This window comes from Bos javanicus, chromosome 14 (genome assembly GCF_032452875.1).
Source record: "Bos javanicus breed banteng chromosome 14, ARS-OSU_banteng_1.0, whole genome shotgun sequence".
In the NCBI taxonomy this organism is placed as follows: domain Eukaryota; kingdom Metazoa; phylum Chordata; class Mammalia; order Artiodactyla; family Bovidae; genus Bos; species Bos javanicus.
This window is the reverse complement of record NC_083881.1, coordinates 21,481,939-21,499,873: the sequence shown is the minus strand read 5'-3', so window position 1 is coordinate 21,499,873 and position 17,935 is coordinate 21,481,939. Positions and strand designations below refer to the sequence as shown.

The 17,935-nt window shown below is 42.1% G+C and overlaps 1 pseudogene; it reads left to right on the top strand.

Moving 5' to 3' along the window:
• The first annotated feature begins 3,104 nt into the window (after positions 1-3,104).
• On the top strand, positions 3,105-17,165 carry LOC133260414 (S-phase kinase-associated protein 2-like; annotated as a pseudogene).
• The last annotated feature ends 770 nt before the right edge of the window (positions 17,166-17,935 follow it).

The following is a 17,935-nucleotide window of genomic DNA, read 5'->3' as shown; positions in this document are numbered from 1 at the left end:
TGCCATGATCTTCGTTTTCTGAATGTTGAGCTTTAAGCCAACTTTTTCACTCTCCTCTTTCACTTTCATCAAGAGGCTTTTTAGTTCCTCTTCACTTTTTGCCATAAGGGTGGTGTCATCTGCATATCTGAAGTTATTGATATTTCTCCTGGCAATCTTGATTCCAGCTTGTGCTTCTTCCAGCCCAGCGTTTCTCATGATGTACTCTGCATATAAGTTAAATAAGCAGAGTGACAATATATAGCCTTGACGTACTCCTTTTCCTATTTGGAACCAGTCTGTTGTTACATGTCCAGTTCTAACTGTTGCTTCCTGACCTGCGTATAGGTTTCCCAAGAGGCAGGTCAGGTGGTCTGGTATTCCCATCTCTTGAAGAATTTTCCACAGTTTATTGTGATCCACACAGTCAAAGGCTTTGGCATAGTCAATAAAGCAGAAATAGATGTTTTTCTGGAACAGTCTTGCTTTTTCCATGATCCAGTGGATGTTGGCAATTTGATCTCTGGTTCCTCTGCCTTTTCTAAAACCAGCTTGAACATCTGGAAGTTCATGGTTCATGTATTGCTGAAGCCTGGCTTGGAGAATTTTGAGCTTTACTTTACTAACGTGTGAGATGAGTGCAATTGTGCAGTAGTTTGAGTATTCTTTGGCATTGCCTTTCTTTGGGATTGGAATGAAAACTGACCTTTTCCAGTCCTGTGGTCACTGCTGAGCTTTCCAAATTTTCTGGCATATTGAGTGCAGCACTTTAACAGCATCATCTTTCAGGATTTGAAATAGCTCAGCTGGAATTACATCACCTCCACTAGCTGTGTTCGTAGTGATGCTTGATATATAGTGGTATATACATGTCATTCCCAGCCTCCCAATTTATGCCTTCCTTCACCCCTTGGTGTCCATATGTTAAAATTTCTGTTCTAATTTATGATTCAAAAGAGTGAAATAAAATAGAAATTATTGGATTTGAGGTAACTGCCTTGTAAAACATTAGCACATAAGGCCAGTTTGAAGAAAAGGAGATTTATCTCCATGACAAGGTTAAACACTTCTTCCATCATCAGCCAGCTACTCAGGCATTCTACTTCATCCTGATAACATGCCAGTAATGGGCGTCTTTCTAGAAATAATATGTTTAATCAACATTTTCAAGTTCACTTTCAAAGGGAACTATAAAGTTTAACATCTCCTCTGTATTTGTGTTTACGTTGCCTTTTTAATGTGTGCTACATGTTTCTATTTTTTCTCTCTCTTGTATCTCTCTCTCTTTGGCCATTTTACCTGAGGTTTATTTTGAGGCTCAGCACATTTATCTGTAAAGGACCAGGGAGTGAATATATAGGCTGAGTGAGCCATTCCGTCTCAATCACAGCTCTTCAGCTTTGCACTTGTAGCAGCGAAGTAGCCAGAGACATAAATAAATGAATGTGACTCAGTTCCAATGGAACTTTATTATGGCCACTGAAATTTGAATTTCATTTAATTTTCATGTGTCACAAAATATTATCCTTCATTTTCCCATAACTATTTAAAAATCTAAAAACCATTTGAACTCGAGTATCATACAAAAACAGGTGGCAGGCAGGATCTGGCCTGCAGGCCATGGTTTTCCAACCTCTCGTCAATTTTACAGATTTGGTCAAAGATGAAACAAACAAAAAAACACTTAACTTTGTTTATTATATCGATAGCTAATTTTTTGTTCTTTAAATTACTTAACATTTTAAGAATTTAGTCATCCCTTCCATCTACTGTTTTAGTATTTATTTTTACTATCTTCTTGAGTTTAATGTTTAGGTTTCCTTTTACTATTTTTCATGAATGTTTAAGTATACAGCAGTCTGTATAATAGTATAACAACCGTATCCTCATTACCATTCTTAATAAGGAAGAGATTACAAAGAGAGAAAAGCACTTCTATGCTTGGCAGCCTGGTGGACAAGCTAACTTTCATACCCTTCCAATGGAAACCATTAAAAAAAAAAAAAGCTGGATTAATTGTTTTGAAATATATCGCTGAGCTGGATAGACAGAAGGAGTCAGCAGAAGGCTGAAAACAATTTAAAATCAGGGACCTCACAGGCCAGATTAAATAGTGTCACAGTAGCTTTGGCTCTCAGAGGGTTAGCTGCCAGCTCTTCGAGACCCAGAACTTGTGCTGTGGTTCCTAAGGGAACATGGGACAGGAGGCAGGCTCCCACCGTGTCTGGAACAAAGAGCTGGGGGCCTTGGGGTTCCCCCCACCTTGGGAAGGGTGGAAACGGGATTAAAGCTGCATGACTTGGGCTGGACTGACGACCATTTGTAACCCTGAGGAGCTGTCACTCTGCTTGTCGCCTGAATTCACACCATGGGGTTGAAAAGCTGACTTTGAGAATTTCCTGTAAAGTGGTCTCAGGTTGATAATGTCTGCAGGTGATGGAAGTGATGCTACTTCAGGTAGATCTGAAAAGAAAAATATCTGCAAGACACGTGAACTCACCATTTAAAAGCCTCCAAAGGAAAGAACAGAAATAAAGCAAAACTCAGCCTGAACAGAATTGGGAAGTATACTGATCAGATTTAGAATATAAACTAAGTAGGTTTAATATGTTTTAATAGAGAAAAGAGAGGCTCGAAAATATAAGAATGAAGCATGGTATTGAAAACTGACATCGAAAATTTGAAAAAGAACGAAATGGAACAACTGAAAATGAAAAATATGGTAAAAAATTTCAGCACTACTGGTAAAGAGCAAAATAGACAAAACCAAAGACATAATTGAATCCATGAATAGAAGACAGACTAAAAGCATCACCCAAAATGCAGCCAAAGGAGAAACAAAAAAATGGGGGAAAAAACCAGGGTTGCTGGGACACAAAATGAGAAGTTATTATATATATTTGCATATGATATATACATATATACTGATATATATATATATCTTATGGACTCTATGGGAGAGGGAGAGGGTGGGAAGATTTGGGAGAATGGCATTGAAACATGTAAAATATCGTGTATGAAACGAGTTGCCAGTCCAGGTTTGATGCACGATACTGGATGCTTGCGGCTAGTGCACTGGGGCGACCCAGAGGGATGGTATGGGGAGGGAGGAGGGAGGAGGGTTCAGGATGGGGAACACATGTATACCTGTGGCGGATTCATTTTGATATTTGGCAAAACTAATACAATTATGTAAAGTTTAAAAATAAAATAAAATTAAAAAAAATAATTGTAGTAAACGAAAACTTAATTGTGCCATTTGTCTTGTGCTTTTTGAACAAGTGCTAACAGCTTAATTTAATCCTTGCAACGATGTAGGAAGAGAGTACTGTTATCAGTGTCCTAGTTTAGAGATGCAGAGGGGGCTGAGGAGCCTTAAGTATTATGATGATGGAGCTCAGAACTGGTGACCCTGGTTTGCACCCAAGCTGGCCAACTCCACACCCGCAAGCCTGCAGCCTGGGTGCTATATATGTGCTGGCAGTACTGTGTTCATGCAGGTGTTGGGGGCATGCATAGAGTGGAGGGGACACTCCTCATTGTACACAGATTCCTATAGGAATTTAAGGTCTCATCGTGGCTATCAGTTCTGTTCTATTGATCTCTCTGACTCATGCATTATTATCTCATTATTAAAATTTTAGTAATTCTCAAAAAATCATATTAAATGCCATTCTACATTAGCTTTTAGCTTTCCTCAATGACTTGCAGCTTCATCTTTCTTTGAACTTCATTTAATACTGATATTTTCTTTTGGAATTCATTCTAGGAAAAAGTTTAACATTCATTCTGTTTTATTGATTACTTCTTTGCACACTTGTCTTAGATCTTGTACTAGACAGCAATGTTTTAAGACAAGGGATATATTTTTAATAACTTTTTTTTTTTTTTGGCTGTACCAGGTCTTAGTTGCAGCATGTGGGATCTAGTCCCCTGACCAGGAATTGAACCTGAGCCCTCTGCATTGGGAGTATGGAGTCTTAGCCATTGGACCACCAAAGAAGTCCTAAGACAAGGATATTTACCTGTAGCACCTACACTGTGATTTCTAGTGGCCATTCAATAAAAGTGTGATTTAATTCTTTTCAAATGGATCACATGGGTTGAGTTTAGTTTATGTAGCACCTATACATAGTAACACTGTAACAGCTCCTGCTACATGCCAGGCTTTGTTCTAATGCACAGGACATCTGGGTTAGGCAGGAGTGATTACTACCCCATTTTACAGGTGGGGAAGCTGAGGCCAGGAGAGGTCACACAGCCTGGCAGGGTAGGAACACAGGCCAGCTGAGAGCCGGCTGGCCCTGCCACACATTTGGTGTTTACTATGCTACTCGGTCCCCAATGACTGGAGTGTTAGATGGTGAGAGATGGGTGGTATTTGAAGTTCCTGCAGAGGCCTGTGGTCTCCACCCACTGGATGGGTGGTAGAATCCAGGTAGGCTGCAAGGAGGCATGGATTTGGTCTCCACAGAAGAAACAACTTGCTTCATGTGGGAAAAGCAGAAACAAGCTGTTTGTGGAGATTCTGTTGAGAAATCACATAGTTTTGGGAGGGGGGGTGAATATGCTACAAACCAGTCATTGCTATTTTGAAACTGAGTTTAGATTAAGCATTCTTTATCAAGTCTAAGCAATTAAAAATTCCACTTAGCATTGCAGTACATATATATATTTTTCTGTCTGTACAGACAATGTTACAACAAAAATGGTGCCAAGCAGCAGAAGGATTTGCATATTAGGTCTGGCTTGCGTTTTCCAGGTAGGAGTTGTGTTAAGTTGGGGAGATTGATTATGTTGTCCCCAGTTTATTCCAACAAGGCATCAGAGTAGATGATCTGACTGCCACATGCGTGGTCGTGCAGCTGCTCCCTGTTCTGTTTGACTCCAGCTCCCTGAACTCTGTGAATTCAGTTGCACGCAGGACATCCTGGGAGGAAGGCAGGCATCACAATGATAGGGGGTTGGGTTGACATCCGGGGAGGAGGCAGGATGGATGGGGGTGAAGTCCAGCTTCTTCAAGCTATTTTCTGTTTGCTGTGTTAATATGCTGCTGGAGCTTGTCGACTTTCATTCAAAAGAAAAGTAAAAAAGCTTTTTTCCTTGTGCCCCAAAATGATCCCCCAAGCCCTTCTACTTTTTAGGATTTGACCTTAATAAAAAGGTTCCATAACCATTCCGTTTGAAAAGGGGCGGGGGAGTCAGATGTCAGAGAGCAAGAAAATGAAATTTTGCATCAGGCGGAATTTCCTCACCAATATTTCAGAAGGATTCATAATTCTGTGGCTGTGTACAAATGATCCATTTTGTTAATCTGAATTTCTAGGGTCATTAAAATTTTTTTCCCTCTGCTCTGGAGTAGTTTATTACTTTGAGAGAGAGGGGGAAAAAAGCCAGTTTAAAACCAGGTAAGGGAAGAAAGCTGACAAAAACATAAATTAGAGGAAGAACTTAATTTAAAAAGTGTCAAAACGGATAGATAGTCTTAGTTCAATAATAAAGCCTGGTCCGAGAGCCTTCTATCTTTAAATAAAGTGCTCCAGCACTCTATTACCTGTGTACAGCCCATCTTTGATTTCCAATCTAAGTCTATTTTTGCTTCTCGTGATTAGCATACAAATGTGAAAAAAAGAAAAAAGTGGTTACATGCGTGACGATTAGGACATGCCTTTGACTTGAATGTCAGTGTTCTGTCAGCCTAGAGGTGAGGAAATGAATGGCCATTTGCGGGCTCCTTCGAGGTGCATCTTGTCTGAAAATGACTCCAATCCATCTCCTTTTATTTGCATGCTAAGTTCATCACACAGATCGCAAGTCTATAAGCATATATTTGTTTTAAAAGAAACAAAGGGCAACAGCATGCAGCAACTTGTTAATCTGTGGGAGGGGGCCTTTCCCTTCCTTCTGCACAGGAGCTTTGAGTCCAGGATGGAGTCCACACGTGGGGGCCCTGCCCTGTCAAGAACCACATGCCAGGTACAGGGATGGGAGGGCTGAGTCCTGACACAGATGTGAAGTTGGGCACCAACCCGGTGCATGGGAGGATGGAGGCCAGGGATGCCTTCCCCTAGTTTTACCTCTGAGAATGGTGTTGGGAGGCATCACCTGTCCTTGGGTTTGATGAAGATGGCACCTAATTTACTCTTTTTTTAAAAAATTGGTATTGTATTATGCTGTGTTAATTTCAGGTGTTCAGCAAAGTGAATCAATTATATATATGCATGTATCCATACTTTTTCAGATTCTTTTCCTATTTAGGTTATTACAGAGTATTGAGTAGAGTTCCCTGTGCTCTATAGTAAATCCTTGTTGGTTATCTATCTTATATATAGTAATGTGTACATGTTAATCCCAGTCTCCTAATTTATCACTTCCCTCCACCTTTCCCCTTTGGTAACCATAAATTTGATTTTGAGATCTGTGAGTCTGTCTCTGTCTTGTAAAGAAGTTCATTTCTCTCATTTTTGAATTGGCTTCCACATATAAGTGGTATCATATGGTGTTTGTCTTCCTCTGTCTGACTTACTTCATTTAGTGTGATCATCTGTAGACCCATACATGGTGCTGCAGATGGTATTACTTCGTTCTTTTTTATAGCTGAGTACTATTCCTGTGTGTGTGTGTCTGTGGTACATCTTTATCCATTCCTCTGTTGATGGATGCTGAGGTTGCTTCCATGTCCTGGCTATTGTAAATAGTACTGCTATGAATATAGGGGGACATGCTTCTTTTCAAATTATGATTTTCTCCAGATAAACGTGTAGGAGTGGGATTGCTGGATCATGTGGCAGTTCTATATTTAGTTTTCTTTCTTTGTAGGAGCAGGGAGTGGGCCCACAATAGCTAAGACTTCAAATTCCCTAATAATATGTTCAGAGAGTCCCCTGCCAGACTCCTGCCTACCAGCTTCCTCGAGTCCCCACCGGAATCCTCTCTGAAGAGAGTGTCTCCGGGTGGAGGGAGTCTGCTGGCCTCCTGGCACCTGGATGGGCTTTGGTCCTCTCGTGTGGGGCTGGCAGCAGTGAGGGAGGTCACTGCTGTGCCAGTGGCTGCTGACGGATGGCCCCATTTACATCAAAGGCAGTTAGTATGCATGAAACCACTCAAGCATCGTTTGTTTCAGGGAGTCCAACCGGTCCATTTTTCAGTTCCTTTCTGGTTCAGGGTCAGAAGCAAATGAAGGATCTCAGATTGGCTTCATTTGGGGTAAGTGATGCTTCCTTCTTCATTTATAGCAAATTTGTTTAAAGTTATCACACTTTTACCATGTGGAAAGGTCCTTCTCTAAAGGCCAGGGAAGCTGTAGCAGGGCTGGAGCCCCTGGTGATGTCGCAGGCAAGTTCATGTGGATGGTCACAGTCACACACACCTGTGTGCAGTGAGGAGGCAGCCATGGGCAAACATGCAGAGACGCCAGGCTCTGGACCACTGGCCAGACCCAGGTCAGCTTGCAATGCTACTTAAATCCGATCTTAAAGGAAACAGCCCCTTTTCACTTTGAGAAAAAGCTTCAGATTCCACTCCAGGACAGGAAATGATTGATATGATTTTGGAGTTCCACTCAAAAGATTGCTAACATTTGTGTGGTGCATTATAGTTTAAAAACAATCTCTTACTTGTTAATAATGAGGAAGATGTTATTGCCACTTAGTAAGGAAACTGAGTCTCTAATTAGTTTAATCAAATTTTATAGACAAAATAAAATAAAGTCATGTCATCAAAAAAAAGGAAAAGTTCTTTTTCCATGTAAAGAATTCATCAAAAATCATATTCTCAAGAAATGAGGACCAAAGTGCTGTGACAAATGCAGCCATGGCAGCTGACCCAATGTTTGGAAATTGGGGCCAAAAGCTCCTGTCTTTGTCTTTGAACATGGAGTAAAGGAAGTAGTGTTACCACTGGGCAGGTACGACGCTGTACATGCTCGGTAAGTTACTGGCCACAAGTGGTGTGCGTCCTGTGTGTGTATCATGTTGCCCTGGCTTGACGTTTTTGCCTTGAGGTGATCTACATGGCCAGCTCCGGTCCATGCTCTGGTCCAAGCCTCTATGTTACCCAAGAGCCTGCAGAACCAAGTTAAGCCTGCCTTCTGACTCTGCCCTTACACTGAGATGAAGAACTGAAAATCTTCATCTATGATGTTGCAAGGATTGAGGCTTCTGCTACTTCACACATGTAGCAAAACCACATTTCCTGGGGTCTGTATGGATGCAGAAATCCTCACACACACAAGTCAAGCTCAAGAGGCAACTCATGGATTTCTTCTGATCTTCTACCTTCCACAGACATCATCTGGGCTGTTGTAGGATGATATTTAATTTGATGAGTTCTGTGTACCTGCTTTTCCTAGGAAAGGGGCCAGAATAACTTCATTATACACAGATCCCATATCAGAGATTTTCCTCCTTTATTTGAAGAGAAGAGACAGAGTTGATTGACAACTTAATTTCTAAGTCTTAGTGTCTCAGAATTACAAAACCAAGGCTTTGTGCTGATCTGCCTGTGGAATGAGGTTTTGTCAATGAGCCCCATCATTTAAAAACACTCAGTTGTCAATCTGAATAAAAGTAAAAACGATTAAACTCAGTAGACACACACAGGAGTTAAATGCCTTCCTCATATTCCCAGAGATGGCTGCAAGGGTATGCAGACAAGAGGGGTCCCCACAGGACACCCTGTTGGAGTTTATTCATTTTATGTTAATAGCATGTTAGGGTCCAGAGTGAGAAGGGTCTGTGAGATAGACACACACCTGAGGCTGCTTAAGGCATTAGATGGGTGTCTTCTGTGGCCATCAAGTCTCCGAGCAGATACTTCAGGCTCAAGGAATATATTTAATCAGACGTTTCTTCCATTGAGACACACACGTGATCACAGTGTCGCCGCTCTCTCTGCCTCGGTGCTCTCATCATCTGATGTGGAACCGTCTGGCTCCCGAACTCAGGCATCTTACCTCGGTGCATTTCTGCCTGTAAGTGAGGTGACACTACTTTATTAAAGCATATAAACACGTGGTTCTTCAGCCCAGTGCAAAAATAAATGTTTTTTTTCCCTCACATTAATGCATGAAGGGCTGGAAGTGGCACGAGTGATTTCTAAATTTTGCAAGTAAAATTTCCTGAGAGACGTTAATAACATCTATTTTAGTGATTTTCAGCAAATAATAGTCAAGTTTCTGTACATATTCTGTATGAATATTGTGTGAAAGAGTGGGAAATATACCTATTAATGAAAATGAAAGGTGAGATAGGAGATGCTGTATATAACAAGGGCTATTAGTAAACCCAGACATGAAAACATATGGATCTATTTTGAACAAAACGGAGCCATTGTGGCTCTTAAATGTGGCTAAATCCATCTGGGAGTATAGTTAAGGTAAAGTCTTCATTGCTGTGTTGTTATAATGATAAAGTAGAAGAGAAGCATTTAAGATCACTTTAGTTTTCAACTGAGAGAAGGCGATGGCACCCCACTCCAGTACTCTTGCCTGGAAAATCCCATGGATGGAGGAGCCTGGTAGGCTGTAGTCCATGGGGTCGAGAAGAGTCGGACACAACCGAGCGACTTCATTTTCCCTTTTCATGCATTGGAGAAGGAAATGGCAACCCACTCCAGTGTTCTTGCCTGGAGAATCTCAGGGACGGGGGTGCCTGGTGGGCTGCCGTCTATGGGGCCGCACAGAGTTGGACACAACTGAAGCAACTTAGCAGCAGCAGCAGCAGCAGCTTTCAACTTCACAATTTCACTGCACACCAAAGTGGGAATCTGGGAGGCAGGCACCTCTGCAATTAATGCACGCATTTAAAACTCCTGAACCTGCAGATGCCATTCACAGGAAACACCTCCAGGAGATACCTGACCAGAGTAGCAACGTTACTGCCAGTTTCACATGGGGATGGGGTTCTAGCAAGACTTCTGAAATGCTTTCAGGCATGGGGGTCTCAGCCCTGGAGAAGGAGGAGGTGGACAGTGAGAACATCCCCCAGGAACTGCTTTCAAACCTGAGCCACCCACAGAGTTCCCCACGAAAATGGCTGAAAAGCAAAGTGAATTACAAGGACGTTGTGATTGTCTGCAGACCTAAGCTAAACTGAGAGAACTTTCCAGGTGTTTCTTGGGACTCCCTTCTAGATGAGCTGCTATTAGGAATCTTTTCCTGTCTGTGCCTCCCTGAACTCCTGAAAGTCTCCAGTGTTTGTAAGAGATGATATCATCTAGTGTTTGATGAGTTTCTCTGGCAAACTGTAGACCTTGTGGGCAGAAACCTCTACCCAGATCGTGGTTGGTTGGCTGCTGTCCCGAGGGGTGGTTGCCTTCTGCTGTCCATGATCATTTATGGACCAACCGTTAGTTGAACATTTCAGCCCTTTTCGTCTACAGCACCTGGACCTGTCAAACTCTGTGATCGATGTGTCTACCCTGCACAGCCTTCTGTCTCACTGCTCCAAGTTGCAGAATCTCAGCCTTGGAAGGCCTCCGGCTTTCAGATCCCATTGTCAATAATCTTGCTCAGAACACAGATTTACTGCAACTAAACCTTTCTGGGTGTTCTGGATTCTCTGAATCTGCCCTGAAGACTTTGCTGAACAGCTGTTCCAGATTGGATGAGCTGAACCTCTCTTGGTGCTATGACTTCCCTGAAAAACACGTACAGGTGGCTGTTGCACACTGTGTCAGAGACCGTCACCCAGCTGAACCTCACCGGGTACTGAAAGAACCTGCAGAGATCGGATGTCTCTACCTTAGCTGGAAGATGTCCCAATCTTGCCCACCTAGACTTAAGCGGTAGTGTCATGCTGAAAAATGACTGCTTTCCAGAATTTTACCAACTCAACTACCTCTAACACCTATCATTCAGTTGGTGCTATGAATGGCACCCCACTCCAGTACTCTTGCCTGGAAAATCCCATGGACGGAGGAGCCTGGTGGGCTGTAGTTCATGGGGTCGCTGAGAGTCGGACACGACTAAGCGACTTCACTTTCACTTTTCACTTTCCTGCATTGGAGAAGGAAATGGCAGCCCACTCCAGTGTTCTTGCCTGGAGAATTCCGGGGACGGGGGAGCCTGGTGGGCTGCCGTCTATGGGATTGCACAGAGTCGGACACGACTGAAGTGACTTAGCAGTAGCAGTATGACATAATACCTGAAACTTTACTTGAACTTGCAGAAATTCCCACATTAAAAACACTACAAGTCTTTGGAATCATGCCAGACAGTACCCTTCAACTGTTAAAGGAAGCCCTCCCTCATCTACAGATTAATTGCTCCCATTTCACCACCATCACCAGACCAACCATTGGCAACAAGAAGAACCAAGAGATATGGGGCATCAAATGCTGTCACTGGACTTGCCCAGTTATATATGAAGCCTCTGTTGCAAGATGGTGTCTCCTCTTTTCTTTGGGCAGGGAAAGTAGGCAGGAAGCCCAGTTGTGGAGAGCTCAGCTATCTTTATTCTTGGCTTTCCATTGCCTTCCTTCTACAAGTATATTAGAGAACCACTGAAGAGAGAAAACTATGAAGTGTTGCTTTTTAGAAATGACTGTGAAAGCTTTTATCACTGCTATACCTTTAAGAGTCTAAGCTCTACGCTTTTTGAAATTTTAGGGAGAGTGAGCCTATAATTTCAAGGTACCTTATATAGCAAAATTTGAACCATGTCTTCCAAGTTGCCATTCTTCGTAAATCTATTTAGAATCAAGCTTAAAAATCACTACCAGCAAATCATTTTCGTGGCCTATATGGCAACTGAACTTTCTTCTATTTAATTTTTCAGCACTGCTTTATTATAAGACATAGGTTGCAAAAAATAATAAGCTATTTGTATTGTAAGCTAAAAAGAACGAGAATCATAGAGTAGATTTGCAGCAATCTCTTCTGAGGATAGCAAGAAAAATAGACATTTCAACTGTGCCTTTAGATTCGCAGTCAGGTTGATGGAAACAAATAGCCCCAGGTCATTCACCTTAATACCTAAATAAAGAAACAAACACTCTGCCAACCAGAGGTATAGAATTGGTATAGAATTTAAAGACTCAAAAGACAGTTTTCTATAACAGGTTAACCTGGGGTATCCTCTAATGCACATTGATGAAGTCTCCTTTATGTACAGTTGGGAAGGTCCCCTGCAGGAGGAAATGGCAACCCACTCCAGTATTTTTGCCTAGAGAATCCCATGGACAGAGGAGCCTGGTGGGCTACAGTCCATGGGGTTGCAAAAAGCCAGATACAACTGAGACTAATACTACTCTACTCACAATTTCCAACAATCTAAAACTTTCCTGATATGAGCTTAAGCTAAAGGTGGTGGCAGATCAATTCTGCTTTTCTAAAGCAAATAACAGCAACAACAACAATCATTAACAACAATAATTCAGGATCCCAGCGCAGTCAGTGAGCTCGTAAGAGGTTCCAGGTCTTACCAGCCACCGTGGGTGCAGAGCAAGGAGACAGCACGTGTGACCTGCCTGCCGGGAAGATGGCATCTGCCAGAACATTGCATTTATTTGGCAGATGTTTGGTGTCACCTGCTAAGTGTTCAGGGCTTCCTTGGTGGCTCAGAGATAAAGAATCCACCTGCCAATGCAGGAGACATGGGTTTGACCCCTGGGTGGGGAAGATCCTCTGGAGGAGGAAATGGCAACCCACTCCAGTACCCTTACCTGGGAAATCCCATGGACAGAGGAGCCTGGCGGGCTACAGTCCGCCGGGTTGCAAAGAGTCAGACACGACTGAGAAACTAAATAACAGAAACTGGGTGCTCAGCACTGGGAAGGCACCTCTGATCTTTCAGAGCTTACACTGTTGGGGGAGGAGATGAGGTAGGCAGTGCAAAGATGGATGCTGTGTTGAAGGCAGCTGGCTGCTCAGATGGAAAGAGAAGATGGGTGGGTGGGGGGCACTCTGACATTGTGAAGGCTTCAGACCCTGCCTAGTACTCACAGGTTTCTATTTTTAAGTGTGTGCATTTTGAAATTGACTAAAACTAGCTTCACATGAAGGAGCATTCAGTTATATATGATTCTTTACATTGTTGGGGTTAACAAAGAGGCCCAGAGGTGGCATCATTTTGATTTGTACATGAACATACGAAGGGGAAAGCATACTTCTTGAGGGAAAGAGCTGGTGAGGACCCACGGGAAGAGCAGCAGAGATTGGACATTCCCCAGTTGGGGAGCCAGTCGTGCTGGGTGATGGCCCTGGGCTCCTCATCCCCCACTCTTGTGCCTTCAAAGTTGACCTTGTCCCTGCTCTCTCAGGTTGGAAGATTCATGTGTTTCTTGTCATCAGCAGCCACATTTACCAAGGGCCCGGAAACACATTGTGTTTGCCATACGATCCTCATTCTGATCTGTCAGGGCCAGAGACTGGTGTCTGACCTCGCCCTCTCACAGGAGAGGGTGGAGCCAGGTGAGAAGGATGGAAGGAAAAGACAAGGTGACTGTTGTGGAAATGTGGAGAGCATGCTAAATCACTTCAGTCCTGTCCGACTCTTTGCAAACCCATGGACTGTAGCCTGCCAGGCTCCTCTGTCCATGGGATTCTCCAGGCAAGAATACTGGAGTGGGTTGCCATGTGCAATGGAAGATTAAATTAGAAAGACGTGTTGGGTACACAGGATAAAGTTTTCTATCCTTATTACATTTAAGGAGTCATGTTTCTAGCCTTTAGTTCTGACAGTAAAGGGCTGCAAAGGGGGAGATGAACAAGGTCGCACCAGAATCCAGCCTTACAGTGACAATGGACACAAGGATAGATGCTCATCTTTCTCATGGAAACTAAGTCCTGAGCATCTTGGAATTGAAAAAGATCTTAGAGGCCGTCCCAGCCAGTTTTCTCCTCATGGGAAGTTTCCTCAGACACATTGCCACAGACAGTCGTTCAGTTCCTGCCCACATGTCCAGCAATGAACCAGCTTGTTCCATTTTTCAATGTGTCTGACCGCTAGGAATGTCCTTCCTTATGACTGGTCACCATGTACTTCCTTTTTACCTATTATCTATTGCAATTCAAAAAACTAAGATCATGGCATCTGGTCCCGTCACTTCATGGCAAATAGATGGGGAAATGATGGAAACAGTGACAGACTTTATTTTCTTGGGCTCCAAAATCACTGGAGATGGTGACTGCAGCCATGAAATTAAAAGCTGTTTGCTCCCTGGAGGAAGAGCTATGACAAACCTAGACAGCATGGTAAAAAGCAGAGACATTATTTTTCCAATAAAGGTCCATCTAGCCAAAGTTATGGTTTTTCCAGTAGTCATGTATGGATGTGAGAGTTGAACCACAAAGATGGCTGAGCACCAAAGAATTGTTGCTTATGAACTGTGGTGTTGGAGAAGACTCTTGAGAGTCTTTTGGACAGCAAGGGGATCAAACCAGTCAATCCTAAAATAAATCAGTCCTGAATATTCATTGGAAGACCTGATGCTGAAGCTGAAGCTCCAGTATTTTGGTCACCTGATGCGAAGAGCTGACTCATTAGAAAAGACTCTGATGCTGGGAAAGATTGAAGGCAGGAGGAAAAGAGGACGACAGGGGATGAGATGATTGAATGGCATCACCGACTCAATGGACATGAGTTTGAGTAAGCTCCAGGAGATTGTGAAGGACAGGGAAACCTGGTGTGCTGCAATCCATGGGGTCCCAAAGAGTTGGACATGACTGAGTGGCTGAACAACAATAATTGTTTTAACTGTGTCTTCTGATGTGAACATGGGAGAAAAAAACCCCCAAAACCTCAAGGTACAATAACCAAGTTTCCTAAAGATACTTGCAAATGAGAACAGACCAACTCATAAGTAAAGTGACATTTGATTTTTTTTTTTTTTTTTGGTTGTGGGGAGAAGAGTCTAATTCCTCCTTCGTTCTAATCCCCATGAGAGTTTTCAAATTCCCTATTTGGTCCCCATCTGCAGCCTCAGTTCCTGAGGCCCTGTTGCTGGTTCCCTGGGTCTCAGGGTTCTGGGTCATCAGGACCTTGTCTCCCCCTGCCCCACATGTTCCCCTCTCCTTCTCTGTCTCAGTACAGAGCAGCTCCAGACTTCAGGCTGTTGACTCAAGCACTCGGAGCCACCCTGAGGTCTCTCCTCTTCTGTTCCACATCTGACGCATCAGCAAGTCGTCAACTCCAGCTTCAGATATACCCGGAGCGGGACCACTTCTCATTGCTCCTTGTGGTGTTCTGGTCCAGGTGGAGTTCTCTTGTTGCCAGGATCAGAGCCTCCTAACTAGTTTTCATGCTTCTACCCCTGTTTTCTCAGACACTGTTCATGACACAGTAGCCAGAGCATACATTTTAAAAAAATCAAATAAGATGTCACTCTCTGCTCAAAATCCTCTGCTTCCTTGGGAGTGGAGGCCAATTCCTTACATACCAGGTCTTAGACTGTCCCAACCTTGAATGCACCATGGACTCCGCTTCTTTGGGGCTCTTGTGAGCTGCTCTCCTGCACCTATAGCAGATGCTGAGAGAGCCGCATCCTTACCCACCAGCCACTTGAGGGCTCCTCAGCTTTGAGGATTTTCCTTTTCTGGGGATCTTCCTGACCTGGGAATTAAGCCCAGGTCTCCTGCATTGTAGGCGGATTCTTTACCGTTTGAGCTATCAGGGAAACTAGTTCAGAAACCAGTTAATCCTAAAGGAAATCAACCCTGAATATTCATTGGAAGGACTGATGCTGAAGCTGAAGCTCCAATACTTTGGCCACCTGATGCAAAGTGCTGACTCATTGGAAAAAAAACCCTGATGCTGGGAAAGATTGAGGGCAGGAAGAGAAGGGGGTGACAAAGGATGAGATGGTTGGATGGCATCACCGACTCAATGGATGTGAGTTTGAGCCAACTCGGAGACAGTGAAGGACAGGGAAAGCTGGTGTGCTGCAGACCATGGGATCGCAAAGAGTTGGACATGACAGAGCAACTGAACAGCAACAACGGGTACAGACCAGGGATTCAAATCTCAAACATTTGAGTTTCTCTGCTTGAGGGCTGTCCTGTGGCTGGGGGACTGGGCTTAGCCTGCACAGAGCTTATCAGAAGTGCCGGGAGGGACCTCACCTGATGGGGAGAGCAATACCCCAGCTTCCTTACGCCCTGGTGTGGCCATTCCCAGGTGTGTTTCTGAGTCCCCCATGGAGTTGAACCTCAAATGCCCATAGTGGTAATTCAGTCATCAGCATAGACTTTGTTTTCCTATTTTAAGCCATTGTATGATTAGAATGTTTAATATGAATCAACCTTGTATTACTGAAATTAACCCAATTTTCTCATGACAGATTATTTTTTTGGTGTTTTATGAGATAAGTTTACAAATATTTTGCTTAGGATTTTGTGCCTAAGTTCAGACATAAGATTATCCTGGAATTTTATTCCTCCCACTGTTTTTTCCCCTGGTTTTGATATCGTGATTCTACTTAACCTCATAAAGCTAATTGGAGAGTGTGCCCTCTTTTTCTGTTCTCTACATGCGTTTGCATATGATTGGAATCATCTGTTTGTTAATGCTCTGGTGAAATTCATTTGTTAAACCTTCTGGAACTGTTGGTTTGCTTTTCAGGGGAGAATTTTATGTAGCATCTCAATTTAGTTAATGCTATGAGACCATTAGACATCTAGATAATTCTGAGTCAGGCTGAATATTTACATCTTTAGAGGAATCTGCTTGTTTAACTAATCTTCGAATGTATAGGCATAAAGTTGCTTCTATTATTTACATTCTTAATGCTTCTATGAGTAATTCCCATTTTGAGTATTGTTTATTTGCAAGATTTTTCTTGTTCATTATTGTTACCTGATGTTTCCCTTTTTAGAGAAGCTTTTTAAGGCAGCTTTGACTCTGTTGAGCCTCTCAATTTTATCTTTATTTTTATTGCATTAATAACTGCTATTTATTAGTTGCTTTCTTTTCTTTATGATTATTCTGTTTATTTTTCTAACTTCTTAAACTGGCTGTATACTTGTATACTCACTGCTTTTCCTTTTCATGTAAAGTCTACTACATTTAAGGCCTCAGTGGATAATGTTTTTCATATCCCATAGGTTTTAAGACTTTGTATTTTTGTTATCTTTCTGTAATGATGTTGTTTTCAATTGCCATGTACTCAGTGAGTGATTTAAACACATTGTAAATTTTAGTTTTCTAATATTTGTCTTTCAAATTATTCTTTCTTATTGATTTCTACCTTAACTACCTTATGCTTAAAAAACATGGTCTTATGATGTTAATTCTTTGGTATTTATTTTCAGTATATTGTCATTTTCATAATATTCTATGTATGTTTTTTTAAAAATTGGGTTCTATATATGTCTGTTAGCTCAGGTTTGTGTATTTTTAATTATCTACAGCCTTACTGATCTTTGTGTTATCAGTCACTTACTGGGGAAATTAAAGTCTACATCATGATAAGAGCTTTGTTGATTCATATTAGAGTTCTCTAAATTTCTGCTTTATATATTTTGAGGCTGTGTTATTAGATGCTTGCAAGACTAGAAGTGGTGTGTGTTCCTGATAAACTGACTTTTTGTCATATAATGGCAAGTTATATGATTTTTGTTTATTTTTTCTTGCCTTATTTTAAGCTGATAATTTTTTTCCCTCAATCAATACTTCTTTCTCTTATTGGTTACCCTAGAAATGTTCATATACATGTTTTACATAATACATTTAAAATTAATCAGTACCCTTACCATCCTCTCGGATAATATAGCTACAGGCTTCTTTAAATCAAACCCTCTCCTCCTGACTTCAAAGTGGAGCTTCCCCACATTAGATGTTATTATTACTGCTTTATAAAGTCAGTGTTTATTTAGTTTGCTTGTATATTTACCCTCTTCTTAATTCATTAATCCTTTTGCATGTCAGACTTTCATTTTTGAAAATATTTTACACTTTAATTTTAAATCTTGTATGTAATTATAGTTCAGGTTTGACTAAAGATCTGTTCCTTTAGGAAA